We start from the raw sequence: 17641 nt of genomic DNA on the forward strand, positions 1-17641 counted from the left end.
CCCCACGAATGAAGAGTGGGTGGAGGGGTATATATAGCCTCCACACAAAATCTAACCTTTACACACAAATCACCAAACTCGGTGGGACCGATTCAAAGAACTCGGTCAGACCAATTTGGTTCATAATGTGACCGTTAGGCATTTCGGTGGGACCGATTTCATTAGGGTTAGGGCATAACGTAATCTCGGTGAGACCAATTACACAAACTCGGTGGGACCAATTTTGGTAATAGTCAAACAAAGAGTTGGTCAGGCAAACTCGGTGGGACCGATTTGCTCATCTCGGTTGGACCGAAACGTTACGAAAAGGAAATAGAGTGTTTGCATTGCAATCTCGGTGGGACCGATCGCTCATCTCGGTTTGACTGAAACGTTACAAAGGGAAACAGAGAGATTACAATCCCATCTTGGTGAGACCGAGATCCCTATCGGTGAGACCGAAAAGACTAGGGTTTCTAGCAATGGCTATGTCAACTGAACTCGGTGGCTCCGGATAGAAAGAATCGGTGGGGCCGAGTTGGATATTTGTTTTCGGACATATGTCGATATGAGAAAGTAGTGGAGGGTTTTGGAGCATATCACCAAGCATTTTGAGCAAGAACCTCATTAAGCAACACCTCATCCCTTCTTAATAGTATTGGCTTTTCCTATAGACTCAATGTGATCTTGGATCACTAAAATTGAAAATGTAGAGTCTTGTGCTTTGAGCTTGAGCCAATATTTTGTCCTTAGCATTTTGAAGGGTCCACTTTCTAACCCATGCCATGCCAATCATTGAGCTTTCCTGAAATATTCATCTTGGAATAGCATTAGCTCAATGAGCTATATGTTGTAAGGAATTACCAAAACCACCCAGGGATAGTTGCACTTTCAGATGCGTATGCAAGGCTTTGTCGACAACACACGGTTCTGACAGCTGTTGCCGTTGGATGTCCATCCAACGAATGTCGTGCTTCTTCACGCCTCGGAGTCTCAGGAGTGACGCCCTCGGGCCTCGGGGGCTTCCTCCCACGTCCTAGTGGCAGCACTTAGCTCCGCGCTGGTGAGAAGACAAGAAGACTAGACTAGGTGTTGGAAGCGGCTTTTCATTTGCTTTCCGTAGTTGGCTTGCCCCTCTTTAATGAAAATTTTCTTTCTGGTTTTCCTTGACGGCTTGGTTCCATCTCCTTTTGCCTCTGTTTCTGCCTTCGGTTCCTTGTTTTAACCTGTACTCTCTCTCGCATGCCTCGCGAGGGGGCTGGACAGGTGCCCTCGTGAGCGTTTTTCCTGTTTTTCGCGAGGCACCCTCGTTCGAGCTCGCAAGCTGGCGCACCTCTCTCAATCCGTACCCCTCGGGTACCGCGATGCAAAGTGCTAGGTCGTGGCCAGCGGCGACTGCGACCAGGGCTCGGAAGAACAAGAGTTTCCTAACAAATTTCTGCAGTTCCTAGACGCCTCCCAAGCCAAGCCAAGGAGGCCTCTCCAAGTACTGGGAAATGCGAGCCTCATGAGGCGGAAACTACTTCAAGCGCGTCAAGCTAAGTTATTTCTACGCGCCTACATAAAACGCTGATACTACGACACGACACAGGAACGATAAACATAGCACGGCAGCTTGGAAATCATGGATTGTTGCACGCCCCTGCGGGGCCCCATACTTGTCTCTCTCTTAATGCAGGAAGAAAAGGAAGAAGGAAACAAAAGCGGCACGCGCTCCCGCGGCACTTCGTGAGGGTGGACCCATGGCGCTCTCCTGGGCTCAGCCACACCCCTCCTCGCGCTTCACTGGGGCACGGCAACGAGACGACCTGCTGCCACCCTCGAAGCGAGCGCGGCAGCATGGCGGCTGGTCGTAGCCGCCGCTGCTGGAGCTGTCGCCGGAAGAAGAGTCGCCGTAGCTGGGCGAGCCATGGCCGGCGCAAAGGGCAAGCCCGCCTTCACCCTCGTCACGACCGTCGCCAAGGCTGAGCACCTCACCGCCATCGTTGTCCTCAGGGCGGCACCCGATGCGGCGACCATCTTCCCTGAACACCCTCACATAGAGGGTCGCGTGGCCGTCGTACTTGAAGTGGAGGGTGCACCGCCGGCTCAGGCCGCATGCGCGGGCAAACGTCTGCCAGCCGCGGTCCAGGGCTGCGTTGCCCGCGACAGAGACCTCGACCGCGACCCATGAAGCCTTGCTGCAGTAGCCATCCGCCTGCAGCCAGAGACCGCCTGGACCTGTGGTCGGTAGCTCGCCGACGAAGAAGCATGGGAGCTGAAGCCAGGTGCCGGCCGGGTTCTCCGACCACACGACAAACTCCGGCAGCACCTCCGCCGAGTGGAAGCACGGACGGGGAGGTCGCGCGACCATGGCGCGCCTCCCTTCATCGATGGGACTGTCACGACGTCGGCGACTCCCGCCACGCGAAGAGGCACCGCCGCGGCCGCGAGGGGCCACGGCTGGGGTCGCGGTGTGCTTGCGTGGGCGGCCGCTCTCCCTCTTGGGTGGCGGCGAACCGGGCCCCTCCTGGCGGTCCTTCCCCTTCTCTGCGGCCGAGAACCTCTTCGCGGGTGCCATGGGAGTCGCTACTAGCAATGAAGCAAGGAAAAAGAAGCAAGCGGAGCTGGAAGAGATGAGCAACGGGGGCTCCGCCCCCTCCTCATTTATAGCGGGAGAAGGCCAACCGGCGATCCCCACGATCACAGGTAATGATGATTTTTCTGTGCATGCAGCATGGACTCGTCAAGTCGGGCAGTTGCCGAGGTAGCGTGGGGAAGCAGAGACGCCCACGTCCAATCAATCGCCACGCGTCAACCAAGGCCATAGGCTATTGGGGCCCACGGCACTCCGCACTTGCCCCTTGGCTTCGCCTCGAAGCTAAGTCCGAGCGCGCCTTGGGCCCGGGGGCTACTGTCGGCGTCCTGGGAACAGGGGTCCCAGACTTGCCTGCCTGCGGACCACGGCGTGGCTCCACAAGCGGCCCTGTACGGCCCATTTTCACCAGCAAACACCCAAGACCCTCGCGAGGGGCCAAGCCTCGCGAGGCGGACAACGCAAGACCTCCTCGGGGGCGGCCTCACCAGGCTGGCCCGCGAGGGGCGGAGAGATCAAGGCAAGGGGCATCTCGTGAGGTTCCCGTGACGTAAGCCATGACGACCGTGAAGTGTCCTCGTCTCCTCTTTGGTTCTAAAGAGGCAAGCGCAGGCGAGGAGTCCCGAGGCATCAGGCATAGGTTTCCATATTGGTGCAGCGAGACCAAGACCAGCAGGATGACAGGACGGAGGTCACCATGGAGCCCAAGACGGCGTCACCACCAGAGCCTTTGGCAGGCGAAGACCACCTTTAGTCAGGATAGCTTGTACTAGTTGTCTCCCTTTTGTGGCATCCCTTCCCGCTCAATATTTGGGCAGAGGACCAGGGCCTCTATAAATAGGACTAGCCACCACCATAGAAAGGGGATCGATTCGATACACACACAAGCTGACCAAGCACAAGAGCACCTCTCCTCAGGAGGCTGTTCTTCCCTTGTAACTGTTCATCCTCAGCCCAAGAGGCAATCCACCACACCACACTCGAGTAGGGTATTACACCACATCGGTGGCCCGAACCAGTATAAACTCTTGTGTCTCTCGTTCTTTGGGTTCGTCGAGCTAGGCCTTGCGATCATTGCGAGAGCGAGCTAGGGAGAGAGAGATCTTCATGCGCACCCTAGTGTTCGAACCTCAAGAGTTTGCCGGAACCCGAAATCCGACAGGCGGTGAGAGGTGTGCAAAGATGCACCCCCATCAATGCACAGGGCGTCATTGGCCTTCTTAAACTCCTGCTCATTGGTTTTCTCTTCATCCCTTCCATCACTCTCATCATCACAGGCTTCCTTCTCTCGACCTCTGGTGGGCTTTCCTTTGCTCCTGAGGGGTTTGCCGGGGTGATTTGCTTCACCGCCCCGGCCCTTACCGCCAGCAACATTCTGACCCTTTTCCTTGTCACGCTTCTCATACTCTGCTCTCTATCTCTAGACGAGCTGTTGAACCTGATAGCACTCTCGAAGGTCGTGGCCTTTGGTCCGATGAATCTTGCAATATGGCCCATCACCTTTCCCAGCCATCTCGGCAGTCGTGGCCTCCTGGCAGTTAGCGCACATGACAGCTTCCTTGCCGGGGACCTCGGCCTTATCCTTCTTGCTGGTACTAAGTGCACCCGATCCTTCAACATTCATCACTGCCTTATCCTTCCGCTTCTTACTGTGCTTCTTGCTCTTCTTCTGATTGGTAGATTCATCATCATCTTCTGAATCGACGTTGGTGCAATCTTCTTCACTGGGCAGCTTCCTTCCCTCCTCCATTCGAGCACACTTATCCACCAAGGCGTAAAGCTCCTTCACAGTCTTGGGCAACCACACGTTCATCTTGGAACGGACTCGACGGTTGTGCACATTGGACTGGAAGGCAGCTATCACAGCTGCCAGATGGATATTTGGGATGTTCCTACGGACTTTGCTGACTCTCTATAAATACTTACGGAGGGTCTCTCCTTCCTTTTGTTGGATAAGCTGCAGGTCGCTGGGTCGGCCCGGCTCTTGATGGCCGCCGGTGAAAGCGCCAATGAACTCATGGCACAGGTCGGCCCACGATGAAATGCAGTTCTCCGGCAGGTGCATCTGCCAAGACCTCACATTGGACTTGAGGGCCAAAAGGAAGTAGTTGGCAAACACCTTCTCGTCTCTTCCCCCGGCAGCCTGAATAGTGATGGTGTAAATGCTCAGAAATCTGCCCGGTTCAACCCCCATCGTACTTCTTGGGTATCTCTGGCTTGAACGTGCGAATGGACAGCCACCGGACTTGCCGCAGCTCACGAGTAAAGGCAGGGCACCCAACCTCGAAAGGTAGGCACCCGCCAATACCGAGCGCAGGCTCGTCGACGTCGGGGCCATCGCGCCCATTGGTCCGGCAGTGGTCGTCGCGGCGCCGCTCGATGGCGACGCGCGTGTCTCCCCTTCGCCAGTCCTCCGGGGTTCACCATTGACCTGGACGTGCTCGAGGGTCAGAAGAGGCCATCGAGACGTCGTCAGGTTCTTGATTCTGATGTGCTCGCGCTAACTGCCATGGCGGGGACTGTATCATGGGGGTGGCCCCTTCCGTACGGCCAGCAACACAAGCCGTTGTCATCGCTTGGGGAGGCCGTGGCGGGCCATCTTGCTGCGAGCCCCCAGCCTCGGCGAAACCGAGCAGACTTTGGATGGTGGCACGCCATTCGTCCATCTGCTCGTCCGCTGGCGGAAACTTCAGCAGCAGCTGAGCCCGCACCATGGCCTCCATGGCTATACTAGGCATGGGTAATGATGAAGTAGATCGCCCCGTTGCTCGGCTCCTAACGGTGCCAGCGGCGGCAGCACCGCGCCCCCGCTGTTGCGGAACGGCTACCTGGATGGCAGGGTGGTGCGGGGAAGGTGCTCGAGGGCCAGTGGCTCCGTCGGGCGCAGCGACTTGGTCGACCCGTCCAGGGGGAGGCGCACGTGATGCGGTCACTCCCGTGGTGGGGGCGGCCGGAGGGTGGCGATTTGCCCCGGACCGAGCGTCGTTGCTGCGGCTGTGCCCGTCGGCGAGAGGAGGGGGCGCGGACAGAGTAACCCCCTCACCGTACCTTGTGGAGCGTGGCCGTCGGCGCGCTGCTGATGTTGTTCTCCTCCGATGCCTCCTACTCTTGTGTCAGCCGCGGGGCAAATGGCGACGATGTCGCCTGTTCCGACCACATCCCCAGCAGCACCCACATCCTCGCGTGCCTTCATGTCCCTCGCAGCATTAGAGGCCGTGGGCGGCGGAGCCATCGAGGTGGATGGATGCGCCGAAGCACCGGATTTCTTCTTGGACGCCATGGTCGATGGCGCCGTCGAAGGTGAAGATGGTGATGAAGATGACGCGCTGCACACGCCTTTCAGGTTCGCGCAAGCGAGACCCCTACCTGGCGCGCCAAAGATGTCGTGGGAAACCGCGGCCACCTATGGGACCAGAGGGCCCCTTGCTGGTTTGGCAGGGGGACGTCGCGTTGCACAAAGAGCAAACGAGCGTGGGGCAGCACGACAGAGATCACACAGGCTATTTTACCCAGGTTCGGGCCGCCGTGAGGCGTAAAACCCTACTCTTGCTTTGGTGGATTGATGGTGGAAGAGTGGTGTTGGGGCGTAGTACACTTGCGTGGAAAGGGCGGGAGTGGCTACGCGCGTATAGGCGTGTTTGTATCCAACCTTCCAACCCCCTCTACGGTTGCCATGGGCCTCCTTTTATAGATTAAGGGGTCACCACAATGGCAAAGTGGTCGTTTGTAACATCCCAATTTTCAATTTGGATGTTAATCATTAGGTCATCATATGCATCCATGCTCTTTGCATTTTTAATTTGATTTATTTGGACATTTTGATCCTAGAGACCTTAAGCAACTCAAGGACCATGTGAGAGAGTTGGAGGTTTTCATAAAATTCCATTTTTGAAATTTTCAAAATTGGTAAGTTGGATCAAGGTGATTTTTATTTGAAATTATTTTTCCAATTATTTCAAAATAAATAAAATATTGAGAGAAGATAATATGACTTCTTCAAAACAGAGGAAATCATGGAAATTTAGTTTTAGATAAAAATATGTATTTTATTTGAATTTTTTATTGAGATTTTATTCTATTAAATTAGGGAAAAATTGCATTTTCAAAATTCGCATTTTAGCCCAAAAAAAGTTCATGTTGTCCTAAATATTAGGAGAGGACTGTGAAAATTATTTTTGGGATTTTCGGATTTTTATATATTTTATTTTTGGATTTTTCTTTTTCGGGGAAATTATTTAAAAAATTCCTAACTGGGCCGGCCCAGCTAGCGCCAGGTCGTGGCCCAGCTCGCCGCCGCCTCGTCCCCGAGTCCGGCTCGCGCCCGCCGCCGCTGCCGCCGAGTCCCGGGCGGACTCCTCCGCCGCCGCCTAGCCCTTCCCCAAGCGACCCCCCGGCCCCTTTAAATAGGGTCGAGGCCCGACTTCCTCCGCCACCCGCGCCGCCGCCACCCCGCCGCCCGCAGCCGCCGCCGCCTGCCGCCGCCGCCGCCTCACACCGCTCGCGCCCCCGCCGCCCGCGCTGCACCCCACCGCCTCCATCCGCTGCCGTGCCACGCCGCGCCGCTACCGCCGGCACCGGTTTCCTTCACCGAACCGGTAAAAACAGAAGAAAACCCGATCGGTTTTTTATGAAAGTTTGGTTTATTTCGTTAAGATCGGTTTTATTTTTAGGTTTTGTTAATTAGTGAACGTTCTCCCGATTGTTAGCGGACGTTCGTCTGATAGATTTTTCTTTTTAGTTTAACTAGCTGAGTGCCCGTGCGTTGCCACGGAATAAAAAAAGTATATGGACACAATGAAATGTTCTACTTCAAAAATATGCGTTTAGCATGGCAATATGTGATTTCAGTTCCGAAGATTTACTTTCGCTCTAGCATTTTATTTTCCTTGTTGGACGAATAACTCATAAAGAAAGGCTGGCTACATAGTGCTAGTGGAAAACACTTAAAACTCTAGGCACCTAATGCGAAGAACGTTTTTTTAAACAAATTATTGGTTTTTCTAGGTCATTGAAGTAGATCTAATGAAGATCAATTATGTTCCTCCTCTCAGAAATTTCTACCTATAGTTGTATTAAGTAAATTTTGCAGTGAACCATGGTTGTTCCATTGTTTTACTGCAATCTTAAGACCAAAACCAGGAGTCAGATGCTGGATTTCCGAACACCATCTGCTTCATCACACATTAAGCATCTGAAACAACATAACTTCCAATTCACCAATTTAAGTGATATAACCAAAAAAATGGACAAATGAGAGGAATAAAAATTTCACGCCACAAATGTAAGGAAATATGGAGTGTAATACATCACAAGTGGTACATCCTATATGGTCAGCCGATTATAACTAATATTAGAATGATGTATTGCACGGTTCACTTCCGACCTTTGATGCAATATCTGCAAAGCAAAAAGAACTGAATGAATGAACAAACTGGATGACCTTGTCGCCCCGTTGAGACTGGCAGAGAAAGATATTGTAGCAACACATAACTTCACCGCCATAGGTAACCATTTACAATTGCTAATTTGCTATGCTGGTATAGAAGACTAAATCACATGCAATGGATTTTGTGATTTCAGGTCATAGAAAGAGAACTACCTTATGGAAGGGGCTGAACTGGTGAGTTGAAATTTTATGACGTGGCACTGAAATTACAATTGAATGGTCATTGTAAATGATACATCTGTCAACATTTTGTGTGCCTGGAACAATGACTCCTCAAAAGTGATAACGGGGACATATCTCTGAGATTAAATAAGTCACTTGCGTTCTTTCTGGCAGGAAAAACTGAAAAAAAGGCATGTCAGACACTCAAACATATGAACCTGCTTATCTACAATGCTTTGTGGAATTTTATACATATTTCTTTCATACAAAAAGTGTGTCTTGAGGAAAAAAAATTACAACCAAATTTTCATATGAAGTATCAAGACGCTCAATTTGAGATGAACCAGAGAAATAACTTGGCAACCATATGCTAACCATTGTTAAGAGCTTCCATGTCACACATATATGCCTTAGTCTTAAATTATATACTCTTCCCTCCAAAGGTAAATTAATATACTCTCTTACGTATCTTCTCTCAGGCAAGCTAGTATTCTTGGCTCCTGCCTTGTGTCAAAAAATTAAATTACGAGCAATTACAATTTCATATCATAGTCAATATCTGCAGTTTGGAGCGTGGGACAATGGCTTGGAGCGTGAGAGCACACCAAAGCATTAAATGTAGCAATGTGGCGCTTGCTCCCTATACACATGATGTATCTAAAGGACATGAGATGTATACAACTCAAGAAACTGCATAACAAAAATTGAAGTTCCAGGATCTCTCTCACAACACTACACCAGTATTTGGACACGAAAGAACAAGCGCGCCTACACACATGCGAGCACGCAGACAAGTGATTTGCATTGCGTAAAAATCTTGCAGCCTTTTCTGATTTCTTCTCTTATTTATATGGTCAAGTATTGTCGTTTAAAATACTACTGAAAAAGAGAGAAAGTAGCTAGTGAGTAGGTATATCGGATGAACCATCCCATGTCCACCTGAACCCAGCCACAGCGACGCTGCTTGCACTGGATTCGTGGCATCCCACGAAGCACATTTTTTCAAAAAGGGGGGACTCCCCGGCCTCTGCATCAGAACGATGCATACGGCCACATTTATAGATAAAAAAGGTTCAACAAGGTCTTAATGTCTTGCAAAAAAGTAAAAATGGCAAGCTCACGCAGAGCCACAACGCCAAGAACTGAAGACCCAAAAGCCACAACCGGCTGGCACAACAAAAGATAGGGGAACTAATCGCCTATCCTATTACATGACCGCCATCCAAACCGGTTGAAGATATCCCGCGCTACCATCTCCCACCGGATAGATCCAGTAACCAAACGCTCCCTGGCCTCCGTCGGAGTGAGTAAGGACCACGTACAGATCAACGCGGTAGCCTGGAATAAAACCTGCAAAAAATGAATAGTTGTTGTTCTGTTAAAAACCAAATCATTTCGGCAGTTCCAAATTGCCCATAACAACGCACATACTCCTACTCGAATGTGTCTAGCTGTTTCTGACTCTATCCCAGCAAGCCACATTCCAAATAACGTACTGACCGAATTCGGAGGAGTAATGTTAAAGGCAATTTGCATGGTGCGCCACAAAACTCTCGCCAACGGGCAATCAAAGAAGAGGTGCTTGATAGTCTCATCCCGATCACAAAAACTACATCTAGTAGATCCTGTCCAGTTGCGCTTAACCAAATTGTCCTTTGTTAAAATTACTTGTTTATGCACAAACCACATAAACACTTTAATCTTCAAAGGAACTTTGACTTTCCAAACATGTTTGGAACTAGGAATACTTCTAGAGTTAATGACATCGATATACATCGACTTGAGTGTAAACTCTCCAGACCTAGTAAGCTTCCAACACAACTGATAGAGCTGATGAGTTAGCTGAACCTCCATCAGTCTACTCACCAAATGAAGCCAAGCTTCCCACCGGTGGCCAACAAGCACCCTCCGAAACTGAATATTGAGGGGAATGGACTGCATAATCGTTGCAACAAGAGAATCACGACGCTGAACAATATGATACAGGGACGGATACTGGAGCGCCAACGGCGTTTCACCAAGCCAAGTATCCTCCCAAAAGCGAGTGGTGTTGCCATTACCGACAATAAACTTTGTTCTATTAAAGAAGGCGGCTTTGACCCTCATAAGCCCCTTCCAAAACGGCGAGCCAGTTGGTCTGACTGTCACCTGGGACGAAGTCTTGGACTGCAAATACTTACTACAGAGAATCTGAGCCCAAGTTGCCTCAGTCTCAACTGACAACTTGTACAGCCACTTACTGAGAACGCATCTGTTCTTGACTTCAAGATTCTCGATACCAAGGCCCCCCTGGTCCTTCGGTCGACAAATGATATCCCATTTGGCGAGTCGGTATTTTCTCTTAAGTTTGTCACTCTGCCAGAAGAATCGGGATCGATAGAAGTCCAGCCTCTTCCTAACCCCAACTGGGACTTCAGATCTAACTAACCGAGACTTCACCTGGGATCGATAGACATCTATATCCCACGAAGCACATGCATCGGTCAGATCTAACTAGCCGAGAATTACACCAAGACGTGGAGATGCACACATTACATGGTTGTTATTGGCTGAAAATATAATTAATAATGCTAGGGACCGAGCAAAGCCGGATTACATGCATGCACATAAAAAGCTGCCCGGACTTGAACTGCGAAGGAAATTGCTCCAGCTACACCCAGATGAGCTATAGCTCACATGGTGGCGTCCACCATGACGACCACCACATTGGAGGCATTATCGGCGTAGCCGAGTCTCCCACAGCTGATATCAATTTGTATGCTAATATTTTTTGGGTATAAGCTGTAGCTGGGGAGGCATACAAAACCAGAACTAAATAGGATCGATGCACCATTGTCAACACTGGTCAACTAATTATTTAATGATACACTGAGAGGCAACAAGAAGCAAGTACTGAAAAACTGTAAGTATAGAACATACAAGAAAGTAAGTAAACAAATCCAGACTTTACATATCTGGACACAGTAGCCGCCATATGAACAGAAAATCAAATGAAACTTACTTGGTTCCTCCTCTTGGTTCCAATCATCATCATCATCATCCAACTCGATATTCTGCAGAGTGCGGCCATGTGAGCCATATATGCAATATGAAAGACAAAGAAATGATACATCACTGATCTATGATTTCATAATGGGTACCCTTTCATACTTGTCCATGTGAAGGAACACACATACATCATACAGTTTCGCCAAAATCATGAGCCTTTTAAAACACTTGTTTCTACCACAAACAATACCTCGGTGCATAAAGATTCAAAGTACTAACCTATTTATAATTGTCGTCCCAAATTTCTTCCTCTACCACTCCCCGCTTTCCTTATATCACCATCCTTTTCGATCTTGTCCTCTCCATACTATTAAGTAGCCAATCTCTATCAGCACAGTGGCATAAGCATAATCTCAGTATTTCCGTAACGTGTAATGTCAAACAGAGTATAAGATTGCAAATCAGTAAATATTGTGTCTACAATAGGAAGATGTCTTCCACATTGATTCCAACAACTCAAGAATAAAACCAAAAGGTAATGATGTATTTCCTTGAGCTTGCCTTCAAGTTTCTCAAATAGTTCAAATGACTGGCAAATAAAGATGGCAAGATCCATGTAAAGGATCAATGTATGTACACCTTAATAATATCTAGCCTAGAAGTGTTCGTTTACGTTTCACTGCTGCCATAGACATGTCAATAGGATAGTGTAAACAAAATAGTTTCCTCAAAAAAATCCCAGAAAATGTCATAGGCATGAGCAGAAGTTTGCGACTGAAGAAGCTACAGTGATTCTAGCAAACCTGCCACTCTATCTCACCAAACTGTTTTCTTAATTGGTCGCCCTCATCTTGAACTTGAGACGAAAAACAATATTAACTATCTACTGTGCTAAAAACACATAGAAAATATCAAAAATAGTATTTACTTCAAGACTACCATGTTGTAGTTATGCGGGAAATTTTGCAGGAATCAGTCTGAGGATTGATGCAAGAGCTTCACATTTGCCTTTTATTTCATGCCTTCGTATCTATGTCATCATTCTGCAATTTTCATGACAGCGGCTTCGCCGTCCCATTCATGCAGTTGCATTCATCAATGAAGGAGGGAAATATCACAGTTGTAGAAAGAAAATGTCCGTCGGGATCACAAGTCAAAACTAAAAGGCAAATAGTAGGAACATGAAAGACAATGTGCGTCAGCATCACAAGACCAAACCAAAACGCTGGGTAGATATGGTGGTAGTTCCATCCACATAAACCTGCACATGAAGCGAAAGCAGAGGTTGAATGCCTTGAGAACACAAACAAACATGCATGATCACCACACTTCAAGATAAGATTAATTCAGGGATGAAACCAGAGGCATGCGCATGGAGACAGGACCTTTTAGATGAGAAATTGAGGATCCTAATGAGGGGGGACAAGTGTGTGGCGGGGCTGTGCCAACCTCTCGACGTTCGACCGGCGCCACCAGTTCAAATTCCCCACGGTCATCGGTCCCCAGCACGCCATGGGAGGACAGGGCATCCCCGGGAGATAGACAAGAAGAGTGTGTCAGCCACCGCTAGGGGAGGGCAGGGTAGGGGAGGGAAAGAGTACCCGACCCCATGGAGACGGGTGAGGCATCCGATGAAGGTGAGGGAAAGGGCTGGGTCAGGGACTCCTCGACCTCGTTGACGCGGCTGAAGCCATCGTCTATCCATGGGCGGCGCTTGAGCGCTAAGAAGGCGTGAGCGCCTACGCCGGCGCGGTGAGCGAAGAGAAGGATGAGTCGGGCCACGACCGTGGGGGGAGGCGGGCGCATGGTGGAGGAGGACCGATGTGATCTCCGATCTGGATGACGGTAGGGGATATTTCTCGCGAGAGATGGGGTGGGAGGAGCGATGGGTAGTTTGGGTGGTGACGAGAGTTCGGGGCGTGGGTACGTGTGTCGTGGTCGTGGCCTCGTGGGTGCTTTTTGTTTTTCCTTTTCTTTTTACTATACAAGAAAATTGGGAATCGTAAGGGGGTGCGAGGTGGTTGGTTGTCAACGTGGATTCTCCTAGCGATTTTTTCTGTGCGGGATCTCTCGAAGGAGGTGGGAAGGAGGAGGTTGAACCATCACGACGTTCGATTCTCCTTTAATAGTAGAGATTTTCGGTCAGGGACCTAACCGCGAATAGTTTTCTTATAGATTAGTCCCTGATCTTCAAACCTTCACTACTTTTTGCTCGTTTATCCAAATATAGTGAAACCAACGCCAAAATCTTCATATTGTTCCCCTCTATCCAGATAATCAACTTGAACATGATTTTGGAAATTTAAATTTTGGTTTCAAGCATATTAGAATTCAAACTTCTTTTGATCATAGTTTGTGTTTCGTAACTCCGATTCGATTGATTCTTTTTGCGAATCGAAGCTCTTCACTTGAACTTTCTGTTTAGATCTTTTATTTTGGTTTTACCTTTGCATCTTATGCTTGAGTGCTTATGTATGCTATTGTTTGTTCACGACAGAGTTTCCGGAGTGCGAGCCTTGCTACTACGAATCACTTGGATTTTCCGATCGTCAGCAAGGCAAGTAACACTTTGATCATACCCCCTTTATTACCCAGTTTTTATGCATTAGTTTCAACCCTCAAAAATTGCATGAGTAGTACTTTGATAACATGTGGTCATTGGGAAGTAGATGATGAGGTAGGAACCTATTGTCTTATATTCAAACCCTGGGTGTTACTACGTTATGCTTATACTGCTATGCTATGCTCGTAGACGTGGATTGGTTTGTGAGATTCATGAAAGATGTGAGAGTTATTTATATCTAAGGGTTAACTTAAGGTGTCTACTTTAATACACATCTGGGTGGATTGGTTGTGGGCACCTGGGGAATCCAGTGTTGTCCAAAGAGATCCCGGGGTACCCGTCTGATCCTCCTATGGAATGCCACCCAGGCTCAAAGGGGTCATAAGATTATTCATGCTAGAAACTTCCATGTGCAGCCACAAGCCATTATGGGCTCTGGCATAGTTGAGTAAGTTGTGGGAATCCTTTCCATGATGGGCTAGCAGATGTAGGGGATTGTAGGTGTACTGGCCTATCTATCGGTTAAGGGGACCTCTTCGGAAAGACTGTGTCTCGGTCATCCGTTTCTCAAACATCATGCAGTGCGAGAAATTCAACGGAGGAGATCGAGTCTTGTGGGGAAAAGTGTGCAAACCTCTGCAGAGTGTACAAACTAATCATGGTTAGCCGTGTCCCCGGTTATGGACATCTTGAGTATCTGGTATTTGAATGATTATGTTGATCTCATCACTTTACTTAATGAATTTGTTTGGGTAATTATAGTTAATTTGGGATTGAGTTGGGGGTACCTTCTCAATATTTTCAACAAACTTTGTAGTTAAGTAAAATGTATATTCCTTTGTTGTAGGGAAAAATTAGCTTTATGCAAATGATAACCGTAGAGCCTCCACCAGCGAAATATGCATGTAGTGATAATTGTTGTTTGTTCATTGCTCTATGGTGTTATCTTGCCAGCATATTCCATGTGCAGACCTACACAGCTGCAATGTATCATGTTGCAGAATTTTCAGACGAAGAGTAAGGTGCCCTAGGTTGTTGTCATGCACTCAGTATTGCCGTGGAGTTGGATGGACTCATTTATCTTTGATGCTTCCGCAATTATCTTATTTAGATGGCCTTCAGCCATATTATTGTAATAAGTACTTTATTTGAGACACTCGATGTAATAAGTGTCTGATTGAACTCTATTATGAATCCTTGAGTACTGTGTGTGTCAGCAATACCAATCCAGGGATGACACTAAAGCACAGAGACTTGACCGTCTGAGGTTGGGTCGTTACAAGATGGTATTAGAGCACACGCTGACTGTAGGATGCGACCACTAGGAAAAGCCACAGGATACTCTTCTCTACTCATTTCTAACTCTTCTCCATTTCTACTCTATAGATGGCGGACCCAAGGAACAAGTTCGCTCAACCAGATGATGACACGCCTTTCGGACGACACTTGAAGTCACTAGGTACCTAAGCATCAGCATACCAAGTTTCACCGGAACCTAAACCGCCACTTTACCAGAAGAGGAGCGCTGGATGATTCGAGTTCATGTTCTAGGAAGGACGTTCGCGCCAGTTACCGAGCCCATCAAGTTTTCCTTTGATGCACCAACCTGGAGTTTAGGAAGAGCATGGCCGCCCACATCACCATTGGACGCATAGGTGAAGTGTACAATAAGGACCTTAAGGACACCATCTACCAGATATGTGGATGCAGAGATGAGCAATGGGAGATGATTCACACCAGGAATGACAAGTCAATTGCAGCCTACATACAGGAGTTGAATCAGCACATTCGTCATCAGGAGAACCAGATGTGCGCCAACATGATAGACATGATTTGGCACCCCGGCTCAGAGAAAACCGGAACGCCTCGTATTCCAGCCCAGATATCGAGGAGAAGTCTTCTGGAATACCGCACTACTTAGCATAGAACAAATCAACTATTTATTACAAGCTAAAGGGGTACAGTGGGATTACATCGGCATGGCGACACTACGCCTACCACGGTTGCTCTATGCAAGCAGCAGAACAACACGAAGCAGCGGAATAACTCTAGCAGCGGAACAACGACGACGGTGATGAACTCCACTCCGCAGGGACTCTGGCTGGAACGCTTATCCTAGCTCGCAAACAAAGAATCCACCACAAACAAGCAATCAAATCCGGCTTGACCTGTAAGCTGGCATGACACGCCAGGTCAGTACATTGAATGTACTTGCAAGCTCACAATAACCAGAAGCATTCAAGAAAAACAACAGCATGGCAATTACAGGTTAACAAGGATTAACATGATATCATCTAAACAACATGGCATGAAATACATGATACCAATAGCACAATATAAGCATGGCATGAACATATAAACATGATGATACTAACATGCAACATGATGACACTATCATGCATCAACTTACTCTGCTCGGGGTTACCTCATAACCATCACCTGCACAAACTTACCATCATGGACATCACACGATCATCTGAGGATCCAATCAAGCTTGGAATTAACAATACCGTAGGAATCATTCATGACCATAAGGAGCTTGACTTTTACCCTTGACTCTCGCATAACACCACAAATATCCACAACGCGGTATCCTCGATACTACGGTGATCCTCTCACGATCACATAAATATCAACCAACTTCTTTCATCATCGAACCGGGGTTGTTATTAAGCAAAATTATTATTATTATTATTACTGTTGACCCATAGTGTGACCGACTACGAACTGGGCCCTTATCCGTGGGCGCGGCTATCGATTGATTTAACACACACTCTGCAGAGGTTAGTACACTGTACCCACACCACGGAACACATGGCCTCGCACTCCCATTCCGGTGGACTAACGGCGATCCGACAAAACCGATCTACTGCCATGACACTCTCCCTACCACTCCAACCAACTCCCCTTTGGGCTAAGTCCTGGGTGGCCCCGTGCCTACCAATGGCACCAACGGCCACTGTCGTGGAAAAACGGTCCCAAACGTGGACAAGGATCCATACTCAACAACGGGCACACAAGGCTTATGCCGTCCTACCCGATCAGGGTAGCGCCCGCGCATAACCTTCCCTCATTGGAGGCACCAGCGAGAGGCATGACAATAGACCCAGCTAGGACCTTCCCACAAAGGTAAGCGTGGTTGCACTAGTCAGCTCGATATGGTGGCACCATGACTCGGCCAACAGTTGTTCAAGTTCAATTTAATCCGGTTAAATTTGAATGCAATATGCTGAGTCATGATATAAGCATGGGGGTACAACATAACTGTCATCCATATCAACAATCATATCCAACTGAGCATGACATAATGATGAGCACGAATATCACAAGTATAACACTACTCATAGCATAACATGACCACTAGCATCAACAATAAATACCATGCAATGACATAACGATAGAACTACCATGCAAGCATTTAACCAACTAGGTGCAAAAGAACATGCATAACAACGGTACTCGGAATAGACAATAGTCATGCACCAAAGACCATCACCAACATGTACTACTACCAATCATGGCCAATATTAAGGTAATACTAGCATGAAGAACATAATAACAGAGTGCAAGAAAACATATCATGACGGTAACCACCGATCCATAAGCATAACCAAAATAATGACAGCAGTAACAAATCAAACAGACAGTTATTAAAGATTCAAGTTGAAAACCAATGCTTCTGCATGGCTATCATGCAAATGGTGGTTGTGGCTTGCCTGTGGATGAAGAAGGCTTCGGGAAGAGGTGCGGTGAAGCCGCGGAAAGATTCGCCGGAAAAGATCCTATTTTTGAGGGGGCTGATTAGGGGCAAGGGAAAAATGGTCTTTTCAAGTATGTCAAACCATAGTGAAAATGGTACCAAAAGTTTGGGCTCGAAGAGACGAAGAAGTGAGCGTTGATTTCACCTCAATCGGAGTAACGGTTGCGG

At 48.2% G+C, this 17641-nt stretch overlaps 1 long non-coding RNA gene across 2 annotated transcripts; it reads right to left on the reverse strand.

Moving 5' to 3' along the window:
• Positions 1-10974: 10974 nt before the first annotated feature.
• On the reverse strand, positions 10975-13285 carry LOC109773078 (uncharacterized). 2 transcript variants are annotated; one of them, XR_002235251.4, is made up of 4 exons: positions 12536-13285; positions 12079-12411; positions 11430-11535; positions 10975-11215 (listed from the first exon to the last, which is right to left on the reverse strand). It is a non-coding gene; the product is annotated as an uncharacterized lncRNA (long non-coding RNA). The 2 variants fall into 2 exon arrangements; XR_002235250.4 differs by having other exon boundaries at positions 12600-13278.
• Positions 13286-17641: the final 4356 nt, after the last annotated feature.

The sequence above is a fragment of the Aegilops tauschii genome, chromosome 1 (assembly GCF_002575655.3).
Source record: "Aegilops tauschii subsp. strangulata cultivar AL8/78 chromosome 1, Aet v6.0, whole genome shotgun sequence".
NCBI classification, from domain to species: Eukaryota; Viridiplantae; Streptophyta; class Magnoliopsida; order Poales; family Poaceae; genus Aegilops; species Aegilops tauschii.